Raw genomic sequence first — 12139 nt, 5'->3', positions numbered from 1 at the left:
TAAAAGAGCATCTGAGGGAAGTTAATTTTAGAGCAGACAAAAACAGGGGTGTGAAACAAAGAGAGAATGCTCAAGGTTTTGATGCCACAACAAAGATGCAAGAGTGGCAAATAGGAGATCAAATAATGATAAAAATCTACAATGAAAAAGTAAACCCAGGAAAGGGTTAATTAGTGAAAATAGTGATGATGTTGGAAATCACACTACAGCTATGGGCAATGTAAAATGCAATGAGTACACATATATATTTATAAACATAAAAACCCCTTAAACATATACCAGTAGGGAAAATGCCTAGCCTCATTACCAATACATATTTGCTGGACTGGAATAGGAATGAAACACAACTAAGACAGATATCCTCTGAAACCTAGCTGGGTGACAATGTCACTTCTTGATTACAGTTACTGCTCAGAAGACTTGCAAGTTTATTTCTCACTGTTCCTGCCAATAATTAAATAAAGAGAATCTTTATAAGACAATAGTACTGTACATAACTAGACAACCACAAAGGCTCTGTTTTCAAGAAACCTGCGCAGGTACATCAGATACTGGTAAAACTGGATGATGACAGGCACTCCTTATGGTCTGCTGCATAAAACTGCAAGCCCAGTGAATCTTCTGATGTGAAGCCTGAGGGGCTATGCCACCCATGTGTGGCATAAATCTTAGAAATGAGACGGAAACCCAAGAAAGAACTAATCTCAGCTGTCTAGTATGGCTGAATACTTGGCATGGATATCAAACATGTGGCACGTAGGTGGGAAATGGAGAATACTGTGTGGTTACACAACAGTTAAAATACAGTTATGAAGGGAAAGTCTATCTAATGAATCAGTTCAATTGATGTTTTTATTCCTAAATTTGAAACTATCGTTGGATCAATCAAAATTATTCCTATGCCCAAATTTGTTAAACCAGTAGTGATAAAAAAGTTTTGGTTTTAGGGCTATGCAATTAGTCCCTACTTTTATAATACTTATTGCTAAATTGAATCTACATTTAAAGTCTTTGATTATTTACTATATTTAATATTCTTGCTTGTATTTCATTTTAGCAAATAGAACAAATATTAAAACCAGTTAACTGGTGAAAAAACATAAATATAACAGGGGAACATCCATCTGTGTCATTTAGTTTGAAAATATTGTTATAAATATAAGTGTTGATAACTGTATTAATGCTTTTAACGTATTGTAAAATAAAGTGTATGTTAAAGAATCGGCTAAAGAAACCCAAAAGGAAACAAACATTGAAGTATACCATTTTACTCCATCATGTAAAATAAGTGGCACCCTTGAAAATATATTTCCAAGAGTGTAGAGGGAAGACTGTTGGGGTTCTATTAAAAGGAAATAAATACCAAGGCTCTAAAATTGAGACACCCCTCAAAATGCATTCACAGGAAAATTTCTAATTGGGTTTCTTTGTAATGACTCACAAATAAAACTGGACTTTAAAAGAAGAAAAAAACCTATGTTTAAAAAGGATGGGAAAAGTTGACATTAAAGAATCATCATGTTTTCCACAACTTGCTCTCCTCTTTCTAATAACTTAAGGCTAGCACAGAATAACATATACTGACTTGTAACTCTGAAATATAAAATAAAGACTTGTTAACGGTAAGATTAAAAGTTTTGATACCTCTATTTTTAATGATTCATAATTAGGTACAGTTAATGAGTACAGATGAAGCAACACTTAGGCCAAGTCCTTGCTGGCATAAGTGTGGTTTTCCAGTTCTTATTTTACATGGAATTGCTAATCTGCTTAAAAGGTTATTTCTGATGGAACAAAGGGAACGTGTTGTGTTGGAAGATGTAAGTAAAAGATACACAAACAGGTGATGATAAATAACACCTCCCCCCTTTTTTTTTCCAAAAAAAAACCAAAACAAACAACAACCCAGAGCAGGGTGACACAAAAACAATATGACCCAGAAACTGCAAAAGCAGCTTGCACATACGTAACATATGGGTTAGCTAAAATCTAAAGGGTTGATGTGCTAAAAGCCAATTGGATAAAAAGTGAGTAATGTAATGTAGAAATATGTAAGAGACCTAAGTGAGCAAGGGCCCAAACTGGAGAAACACTAGACCAGAAACTGACGAATGAGAGTGAAGGACTAAACCAAGGGATCAGAGAAGGTTTGGTCGACACAACAGAGATAGGTCGAAAAAAGGCAGCTTATGTTGACCTAATTATGTCACTGTACACACTACCACCTTGTTCCAGCTGATGGAAGTGCTCTACTGCACCAACATAATAAAATAACTCCACCTCCATGAGAGGCGTAGGACTTACGTTGGTGACGTAGTTAGGGCGTGGCTGTGTAGATACTGCATTACTTACATGGGCTGTTGGCTGCTATTATTGTCCATTCCATGGCTCCATGCTTGAGCCCTGAAACTGACAAAAAAGAGAGGCAGTCCCTGGGGCAGATGGGAGTAGGGTGACCAGATAGCAAGTGTGAAAAATTGGGACAGGGTGTTGGGGGAGTAATAGGTGCCCACATATGAAAAAGCCCCAAATATCGGGACTGTCCCTATAAAATCGGGACACCTGGTCACCCTAGGTGGGGGGCTCCAGCTAGAGCCTGGCTGCCCCTGAGCTTCCTGCTCCCAGCTGGGCTGCACCCACCCCACTGCCCGCTTAGAGCCCAGCTGCCCCCTGGCTCCCCAGTCCTAGCCCAGCTGCTGCCCAGGCTACCTGCTCCCCATTCCACTCCCAGCCAGGCTGCTGCACAGAGGCTCCATGCTCCCTGTCCCCAGGCTCTCAGCTCTCCGCTGGGCTCCCAGCTGTGAGCTCTGGGCAATACCCAGGGTCCCTGTCAGAAGCGAGAAGCCAGACAGGCTCAGCCTGGCTAGGAGCTGGAAGCCCGGCAGGCAGAGTCTGGCAATTTCCCAGTGGCTCCTAGCTCCTTGAGCTAGCCACCTGGACTGCGGGTGCAGCACTTGCAGCTGGGAGCCTGGCTGTAGCAGGGAACCGAGAGCCCATGTGGGCAGCCGGGCTCCGAGCAGTGTGAAGCAGGGAGACAAGAGCTGCGGGGAAGCTGGGTTTCTGGCATCAGGGAGGTGAAAGTCCGGGAGCAGCCAGGCTCCAGATGGGAAGCTGTGCGTGGAGCTGAGAGCCCAGGCTCTCGGTGTCATGTGTCCCTCCCTCCTTCCCCCTCCCCCACTGCTCCTCTTAAGTTGGTGGAAACATTCCTGATGAGGACACGCACCACCAACAGAAAGAGGGTAGTGTAGACATGAACTACCGCAGTAATTACTAACACCTAAAATAGGTCAACTTACGTTTCTAGTGTAAACATGCCCTGACAGCCACATGCTTAATTTACATTAAAGAAAGGGATATTGGAGTCATTGTGGATGGTTCTCTGAAAACATCCATTCAATGTACAGGGGCAGTCAAAAAAGCTAACAGAATTTTGGGAATCATTAGGAAAGGGATAGATAATAAGACAGAAAATATCATATTGTCTCTCTGTAAATCCATGGTATACTGGTGCAGATCTGGTCACTCCATCTCAAAAAGATATATTGGAATTGGAAAAGGTACAGAAAAGGGCAAGAAAAATTATTAGGGGCATGGACACCACTTCCATATGAGGAGAGGTTAATAAGACTGGGATTTTTTAGCTTGGAAAAGAGACAACTAAGAGAGGATATGATAGAGGTCACACAATCATGACTGGTGTGGAGAAAGTAAATAAGGAAGTGTTACACCTTCACATAACACAAGAACTAGGGGTCACCAAATGAAATTAACAGTCAGCAGATTTTAAAAAAAGAAAAGGAATGGTTTCTTTACACAATGCAGTCAACCTGTGGAACTCTTTGCCAGAGGATGTTGTGAAGGTCAAGACTATAACAGGGTTAAATAAAGAACTAGACAAGTTCATGGAGGATAGGTCCATCAGTGGGTATTAGCCAGGGTGGGAAGGTATGTAAAACCAAGCTCTGAAGTGTCCCTAGCCTTTCTTTCCCAGAAGCTGGGAAAGGGCAACACAGGATGGATCCCTTGATGTTCTCTTCATTCCCTCTGAAGTACCTGTCATTGGCCTCTGTCAGAAGACAGGATACTAGGCTAGATGGACCTTTGTACAGAGACATAGGCAAACAAGCAGATCAACATTCCTTTGTCTAAGACAAACTTGTTTATCAACTGAGTCCCCAAAACATATTTCCAGCATACATACATACATAATTCTTTACACACCATCCATACATACATCACACAATGTTATAAATGGTCCATGCATTACCAGCTTTCATTTGATACTACACACAACATTCTTCTCAGATAAATACTCTGACAGTAGTGTCTCAGGCCTGATAGGAGTTACAGAACAGTGGATCCTCTGCCAGTTGGCACTGAGGAGCTCTTGGGGTCACACCTACTGTTCCACACCTACTCTTTTAACTCGTGGTAGAATTCTCTTTTATAGCATTGAAGATCAAAGGTTCAAATCTTACTGATGCATGATGGACTATATGATTATGGCATTAAAGACTGTATGATAATAGAATCATAGAATAGAATCATAGAATATCAGGGTTGGAAGGGACTTCAGGAGGTCATCTAATCCAACCCCCTGCTCAAAGCAGGACCAATCCCCAGCTAAATAATCCCAGTCAGGGCTTTGTCAAGCCTAACCTTAAAAACTTCAAAGAAAGGAGATTCCACCATCTCCCTAGGTAACCCATTCCAGTGTTTCACCACCCTCCTAGTGAAAAAGTTTTTCCTAATATCCAATCTAAACCACCCCCACTGTAACTTGAGATCATTACTCTTTGTTCTGTGATCTGTTACCACTGAGAACAGTCTAGATCCATCCTCTTTGGAACCCCCTTTCAGGCAGTTGAAAGCAGCTATCAAATCCCCCCTCATTCTTCTCTTCTGCAGACTAAATAATCCTAGTTCCCTCAGCATCTCCTCATAAGTCATGTGTTCCAGTCCCCTAATCATTTTTGTTGCCCTCCGCTGGACTTTTTCCAATTTTTCCACATCCTTCTTATAGTGTGGGACCCAAAACTGGACACAGTACTCCAGATGAGGCCTCACCAATGCTGAATAGAGGGGAATGATCACATCCCATGATCTGCTGGCAATGCTCCTGCTTATACCCAAAATGCCCAAATGTCGTTAGCCTTCTTGGCAACAAGGGCACACTGTTGACTCATATCCAGCTTCTCGTCCCTAGGTGCTTTTCTGCAGAACTGCTGCCTAGCCACTCGGTCCCTAGTCTGTAGCAGTGCATGGGATTCTTCCATCCTAAGTGCAGGACTCTGCACTTGTCCAACCTAATCAGATTTCTTTTGGCCCAATCCTCTAATTTGTCTAGGTCCCTCTGTATCCTATCCCTACCCTCCAACGTATCTACCGCTCCTCCCAGTTTAGCGTCATCTGCAAATTTGCTGAGGGTTCAAGCCATGCCAGAAAACATTAATTCCAGCATTTCCTAACTTTCTATTACTTTACTTTACAATGTTAATAACAAAATGTTTATATATATATATACATTTCAATTACAAACACACATATACATACATACATGCTCACCATTCCTCCTGCCATTCTTGCTGACCAGATCTATGACTTTTAATTGAAGTGAAGAAGAGTATTTAGATCTCAATGTGGATGAGGAGGAGAGCAAATTATTTCCCTTGTACATTAGACATTAGTAGATCTACTTCACTGTTCAGTGTCTAAAGACAGGCTTCCATGGGAATCCACTAAAATCCTTGGAGAGAACTTCTGAAAGGAAATTCACCACTAGAAACATCCCTATCCTTTTAAGACATTTCTCAGTGAAGAAGGAAGTTTATTTGTATATTTTCAGAAGTTTAGTTTTTACAGCAGAAATGCCACTGAAAGGCTCTAGATGACATACCATGACATCCAGTTCAATCATGGATCCAATTCACTCATACAGAATTTATTGTAGACCTCACATATAGGTCAGTCCATTTTTCAGCATTTTTAATCTCTCCTATATTCCACTGTGAATCTATTCTGGTTGGGCAATCAGTTGTGAAAGAATTGACCCACCTGAACTTGAGAGGTCAGGAAGGGAAAGGAAGAAAGAACAATGACTGTATGAAGAGTAAGTTTCTCTTCAAAGCTGATTCCCCCCCCCCCTTTTTTTTTTCTGATGCTCTTGAACTCTTCAGAGAAGAAAGTATAGGAAAAGCAGACTTTAGGCCACTTTAGATGATTGCTGGCAAACTGGAGGCAGGGATTAATAAAAAATGGCAGGTTTACAACATTATCGTTTGGCTTCACAACTAAGGTAACAGGACTGCAGGAAGTGACATGGGCTGAGGTATGTGCTGGCTGCCACTTCCCGCAGCCCCCATTGGCGAACCGTGGCCAGTGGGAGCTGTGATCGGCCAAACCTGCAGATGCTGCAGGTAAAAAACAGTCCTGGCCTGCCAGCGGATTTCCCTGATGGGCCACGTGCCAAAAGTTGCCGATCCCTGGTATACCCCATCACTCAAAATTGATCTGTTCAGTTCATTCCCTCTGAAGCATCAGGCATTGGCCACTGTCAGAAGACAGGACACTGGGCTAGATGGACCATTGGTCTGACCCAGTATAGCTGTTCTTAAAGGCAGTGGCTAAAGTTGAAAAAATGATAGATGTTCACCCTGCTCACATGAGGGTGGATTGATAGGGAAGGGACCATTTGCACCTTTATTCCAATCCAATGAAACAGCCCCGAGCAAGGCTCTGGAAACAGTCCTTCTCATCCAAAGCCCTTTGTGAAGCAGCAGCAGTTTCTATATGTCACACTGGTGGGCAGTTTTTCCACTTATGAGCCAGTTTTGTCAATTATCTTGACACCAAGGCCACTTTTCCCTCATTGATTCTACTGTATGCCTGAGAGATTACACTTTATTAAATAGAAAAATTACACTATGTAAAACTGCCACTTATGGGGACTATACTATGAAATTAGGTTGAATTTATAGAAGTCGATTTTTTAGGAAGCGATTTTATACAGTTGATTGTGTGTGTCCCCACTAAGCGCATTAAGTCGGCGGAGTGTGTCCACAGTACTGTGGCTAGCATCAACTTTCAGAGTGTTGCACTGTGGGTAGTTATCCCACAGTTCCCGCAGTCTCCACTGCCCATTGGAATTCTGGGTTAAGCTCCCAATGCCTGATGGGGCAAAAACAGCGTCGAAGGTGGTTTTGGTACATGTCGTCAGTCACCCCTCCTATGTGAAAGCAACAGCAGACAATCGTTTCACACCTTTTTTCAGTGTTGACGCCATACTGTTTTTAGCAGATGGTGCAGCAGGACTGCTAACCATTGTCATCAAACCACCGCTTCCTCTGCCACTCTGCTCTCCTGCTTTTGTCTCAATAGCGAATTTCTCCATGTTGGCTGTCATGGGCTCCCACTTCCACTGAAGCGCTGCTCTCCTGCTCTCATGAATCCACATCACAGGTTCTCTGGTCATTCTCTATAAATATTTATTCTTGTGGCATCCGCCATCAGCCACTGCTTCCGCTCCAACTGTGCTCTACTGCAGACGCCATACTAAGGCAAGCATGGAGCCTGCTCAGATCACCACAGCAGTTATGAGCATTGTAAACACCTAACGCGTTATCCTGCAGTATGTTCAGACCTAGAGCCTGCAAAAACAGGCAAGGAGGCGACGGCAGCGTGGTGACAAGAGTGATGAGGACATGGACACAGACTTCTCTCAAAGTACGGGCCCCGGCAATTTGGACATCCTGGTGGCAATGGGGCAGGTTCATGCCATAGAACACCGATTCTGGGCCTGGGAAACAAGCACAGATTGGGGGACCGCATAGTGTTGCAGGTCTGGGATGATTCACAATGGCTGCAAAACTTTCGCATGCGTAAGAGTACTTTCATGGAACTTTGTGACTTGCTTTCCCCTGCCCTGAAGTGCAGGAATACCAAGATGAGAGCAACCCTCACAGTTCACAAGCGAGTGGCGATAGCCCCCTGGAAGATTGCAACACCAGACAGCTACTGGTCAGTTGGGAATCAATTTGGAGTAGGCAAATCTACTGTGGGGGCTGCTGTGATCCAAGTAGTCAGCACAATCACTGAGCTGCTGCTATCAAGGGTAGTGACTCTGGGAAATGTGCAGGTCATAGTGGATGGCTTTGCTGCATTGGGATTCCCTAACTGTGGTGGGGCGATAGATGGAATGCATACCCCTATCTTGGGATCGAGCCACCAAGGCAGCCAGTACATAAACCGCGAGAGGTACTTTTCAACAGTGCTGCAAGCACTGGTGGATCACAAGGGACATTTCACCAACATCAGCGTGGGATGGCCGGGAAAGGTACATGACGCTCGCATCTTCAGGAACTCTGGTCTGTTTGAACAACTGCAGCAAGGGACTTACTTTCCAGACCAGAAAATAACCGTTGGGGATGTTGAAATGCCTATACTTATCCTTGGGGACCCAGCCTACCCCTAATGCCATGGTTCATGAAGCCATACACAGGCAGCCTGGGCAGTAGTCAGGAGCTGTTCAACTATAGGCTGAGCAAGTGCAGAATGGTGGTAGAATGTGCATTTGGATGTTTAAAAGCGAGCTGGCGCAGTTTACTGACTCGATTAGATATCAGAGAAACCAATATTCCCATAGTTATTACTGCTTGCTGTGTGCTCCACAATATCTGTGAGAGTAAGGGGGAGACATTTATGGCGGGGTGGGAGTTTGAGGCAAATTGCCTGGCTGCTGAGTATGCGCAGCCAGACACCAGTGTGGTTAGAAGAGCACAGCAGGGCGCGCTGCACATTAGAGAAGCTTTGAAAACCAGTTTCATGACTGGACAGGCTATGGTGTGACAGTTCCGTTTGTTTCTCCTTGATGAAAACCTGCCCCATTGGTTCACTCTACTTCCCTGTAAGCCAATTGACCTCCCCCCTTCTATCACCGCTTGCAGAGGCAATAAAGTCATTGTTGTTTCAAATTCATGCATTCTTTGTTAATTAGTCACACAAATAGGGGGATAACTGCCAAGGTAGCCCGGGAGGGGTGTGGGAGGAGGGAAGAACCGGGTGGCGTGGTGGAGGAGGGGAGGAGGGAAGGACAAGGCCACACTGCACTTCAAAACTTATTGAATACCAGCCTTCTGTTGCTTGGGCAGTCCTCTGGGATGGAGTGGTTGGGTGCCCAGAGGCCCCCCACATTCTTGGGGATCTGGGAGAGGAGGCTATGGAACTTGAGGAGGAGGGTTGTTGGTTACACAGGGGCTACAGCGAAGGTTTGTGCTCCTGCTGCCTTTCCTGCAGCTCAACTATACTTTGGAGCATATTAGTTTGATCCTCCAGCAGCCTCAGCATTGCATCTGCCTCCTTTCATCACGCTGCCGCCAGCTATCATCTTGCTCCCGCCACCTCTCCTCTGGAGCATTCCTCCTGTCCTAGCGTTCATTTTTTACTTTCCGGGACTCTGACATTGCTTGCCTCCATGCCTTCTACTGAGCTCTTTCAGTGCAGGAGGACTGCACGAGCTCAGAGAACATTTCATCGCGAGTGCGCTTTTTTTGCCTTCTTTTCTGTGCTATCCTCTGGGATGGAGATGATAGGGGGAGTGCTGAAACATTTGCAGGTACAGGAGGAAAACAGGGGATTGAAAATTAAAATTGAAAAAGACACATTTTAGAGAACAATGGGTAGACTCTTTCATGGTGAACCAAGCTGTTAACATTACATAGCACATGTGCTTTTGGTACAAGGTTGCCCCACCCACACACACCCAATTCTCTGGGATGATCACTTCACCCCTCTCCCCATCGCGTGGTTTACAGCAGGGATGACTTCTTTTCAGCCACAGGCAAACAGCCCAGCAGGAACGGCCACCTCTGAATTTCCCCTTAATAAAATTCCCCTATTTCACCCAGGTGACCATGAATTATACCACTTTCCTGAGGATAACACAGAGAGATAAAGAACGGATGTTGCTTGAATGCCAGCAAACACTGGGACCACACACTGCCATGCTTTCTTATGCAATGATTCCAGACTATGTGCTACTGGCCTGGTGTGGTAAAGTGTCCTACCATGGAGGATGCAATAAGGCTGCCCTCCCCAGAAACCTGTAGGAAAGGCTTTGGGAGTACCTCCAGGAGAGCTTCATTGAGATGTCCCTGGAGGATTTCCACTCCAACCCCAGACACATTAACAGACTTTTCCAGTAGCTCTTCTGGCCGCGAATGCATCCCAAGTCTTCAGGGCAAATTAATCATTAAACACACTTGTTTTTAAACCGTGTATTAAATTTACAAAGGTACACTCACCAGAGGTGCCTTCTCTGCCTTCAAGGTCCAGGTGCCAGGGTTGGGAGGGTATTGGCTCCAGGGTGATAAACAGTTCCTGGCTGTCAGGGAGAATGGTTTCTCCGCTTGCCTGGTGTGTGCTATCTACAACCTCCCCCTCTTCATCATCTTTCTCATCCCCAAAATCCTCATCTCTGTTGAGTGAGAGTCCCTGGCAGGAGTCCATGTACAGGTGTGGGGTATTTGCACCCCCTAGAATTGCATGCAGCTCATCATAGAAGCGGCATGTCTGGGGCTCTGACCCTGAGTGGGCGTTTGCCTCTTTTGTTTTTTGGTAGGCTTGCCTGAGCTCCTTAAGTTTCATGTGGCACTGCTGCGGGTCCGTGTTATAACCTCTGTCCTTCAAGCCTTGGAGAGTTTTGCAAATATTTTGGCATTTCATCTTTTGGAATGCAGTTCTGATAGCACGGATTCCTCTCCCCATACAGCGATCAGATCCAGTACCTCCCGTTCGGTCCATGCTAGAGCTCTTTTGCGATTCTGAGATTCCATGGTCACCTGTGCTGATCAGCTTGCCACGGTGGCCAAACAGGAAATGAAATTCAAAAGTTTGCAGGGCTTTTCCTGTCTACCTGGCCAGTGCATCCGAAGTGAGTGTGCTGTCCAGAGCGGTCACAATGGAGCACTCCGGGATAGCTCCCAGAGGCCAATACTGTCAAATTGCATCCACACTACCCCAAATTTGACCCGTCGATGTCGATTTCAGCGCTAATCTCCTCATCGCGGAGGAATACAGAAGTAGATTTTAAGAGCTCTTTATGTTGACAAAAATGGCTTTGTCGTGTGGATGGGTACAAGGTTAAATTGATCTAACACTGCTAAATTCGACCTAAACTCATAGTTTAGACCAGGGCTTAGTTACATAAATAATTAATTATTTCCACTGTAGATATGACAGTTCCCGGTAATACCAAGCCTGGAAATGTAGCAAATATCTAGAAACAATGCAACCAGAGTCAGTAGGATTTAGGGGTTTTTTCCCCCTAAAGTGACTGGGTGAGTAAGTAGAAAATGCAGTTTAATGTAGAGAAGTGTAAAATTATAAGCCTCGGGGGCAACGAACTAAAATTGAAAGCACATATTAAATAGAACAGCCGTAGTACACCGCATATGGATCAGAAAAGGGATTTAGGAGGTTTTGTAGAGAAATCATTGAAGCCCCAGTGTACGAATGCAGTTGGAAGCATCAAAAGAGAAAAAGAATACCATTCAGGAGTGAATTTATTACACAGCATTGGTTTGATTTCATCCAGAGTACATCATGCAGTGCCAACCATCTAAGAAGCAAGTGCTGCTAGTGGTTAGAGTAGGGCTACGGGATTCCAGTTTCAGCTGCCACTAACCCCTTTAGAACCTCAGTTTCCCCACCTGTAAATAAGTGTATAATAGTAATCTTCTAACTCTCTCTTCTGACTGAAGGAGACAGTGCAAAGTAGTGAGGTGGAAAAGAAATGGCATACATGAAAGCTGGGTAGACTTGTGGAATGCAGTGGTCTTTCCTGGCCAATAATTCCATATGGTAAGTAGAATAGGGTTTGTTCAACATTTTACTAGGTGAGTCTCCAAAAAATGCCCAGGCAGTCCAGGAAATGGTGCTGGCTATTCAGAAGGCAACCTTCTTCCTTTTGTCAAGTGACCATTTGTCCCGGTTTTATAGGGACAATCTCAGTGTCTCGGGAGCTTTTGTCAGGATCTATGAATTGTCCTGTTTCTTTCATTTCATCAATCAAAATGTTTCTAAACACAAATTGTTCAAGATGTATTTCTAACCTGAGTGGAATTTGCTGTGCATTTGCCAGGAA

This window comes from Eretmochelys imbricata, chromosome 6, assembly GCF_965152235.1.
Source record: "Eretmochelys imbricata isolate rEreImb1 chromosome 6, rEreImb1.hap1, whole genome shotgun sequence".
NCBI lineage: Eukaryota > Metazoa > Chordata > Testudines > Cheloniidae > Eretmochelys > Eretmochelys imbricata.
The sequence above is the reverse complement of the archived record's forward strand: the minus strand, read 5'-3'. Positions refer to the sequence as shown.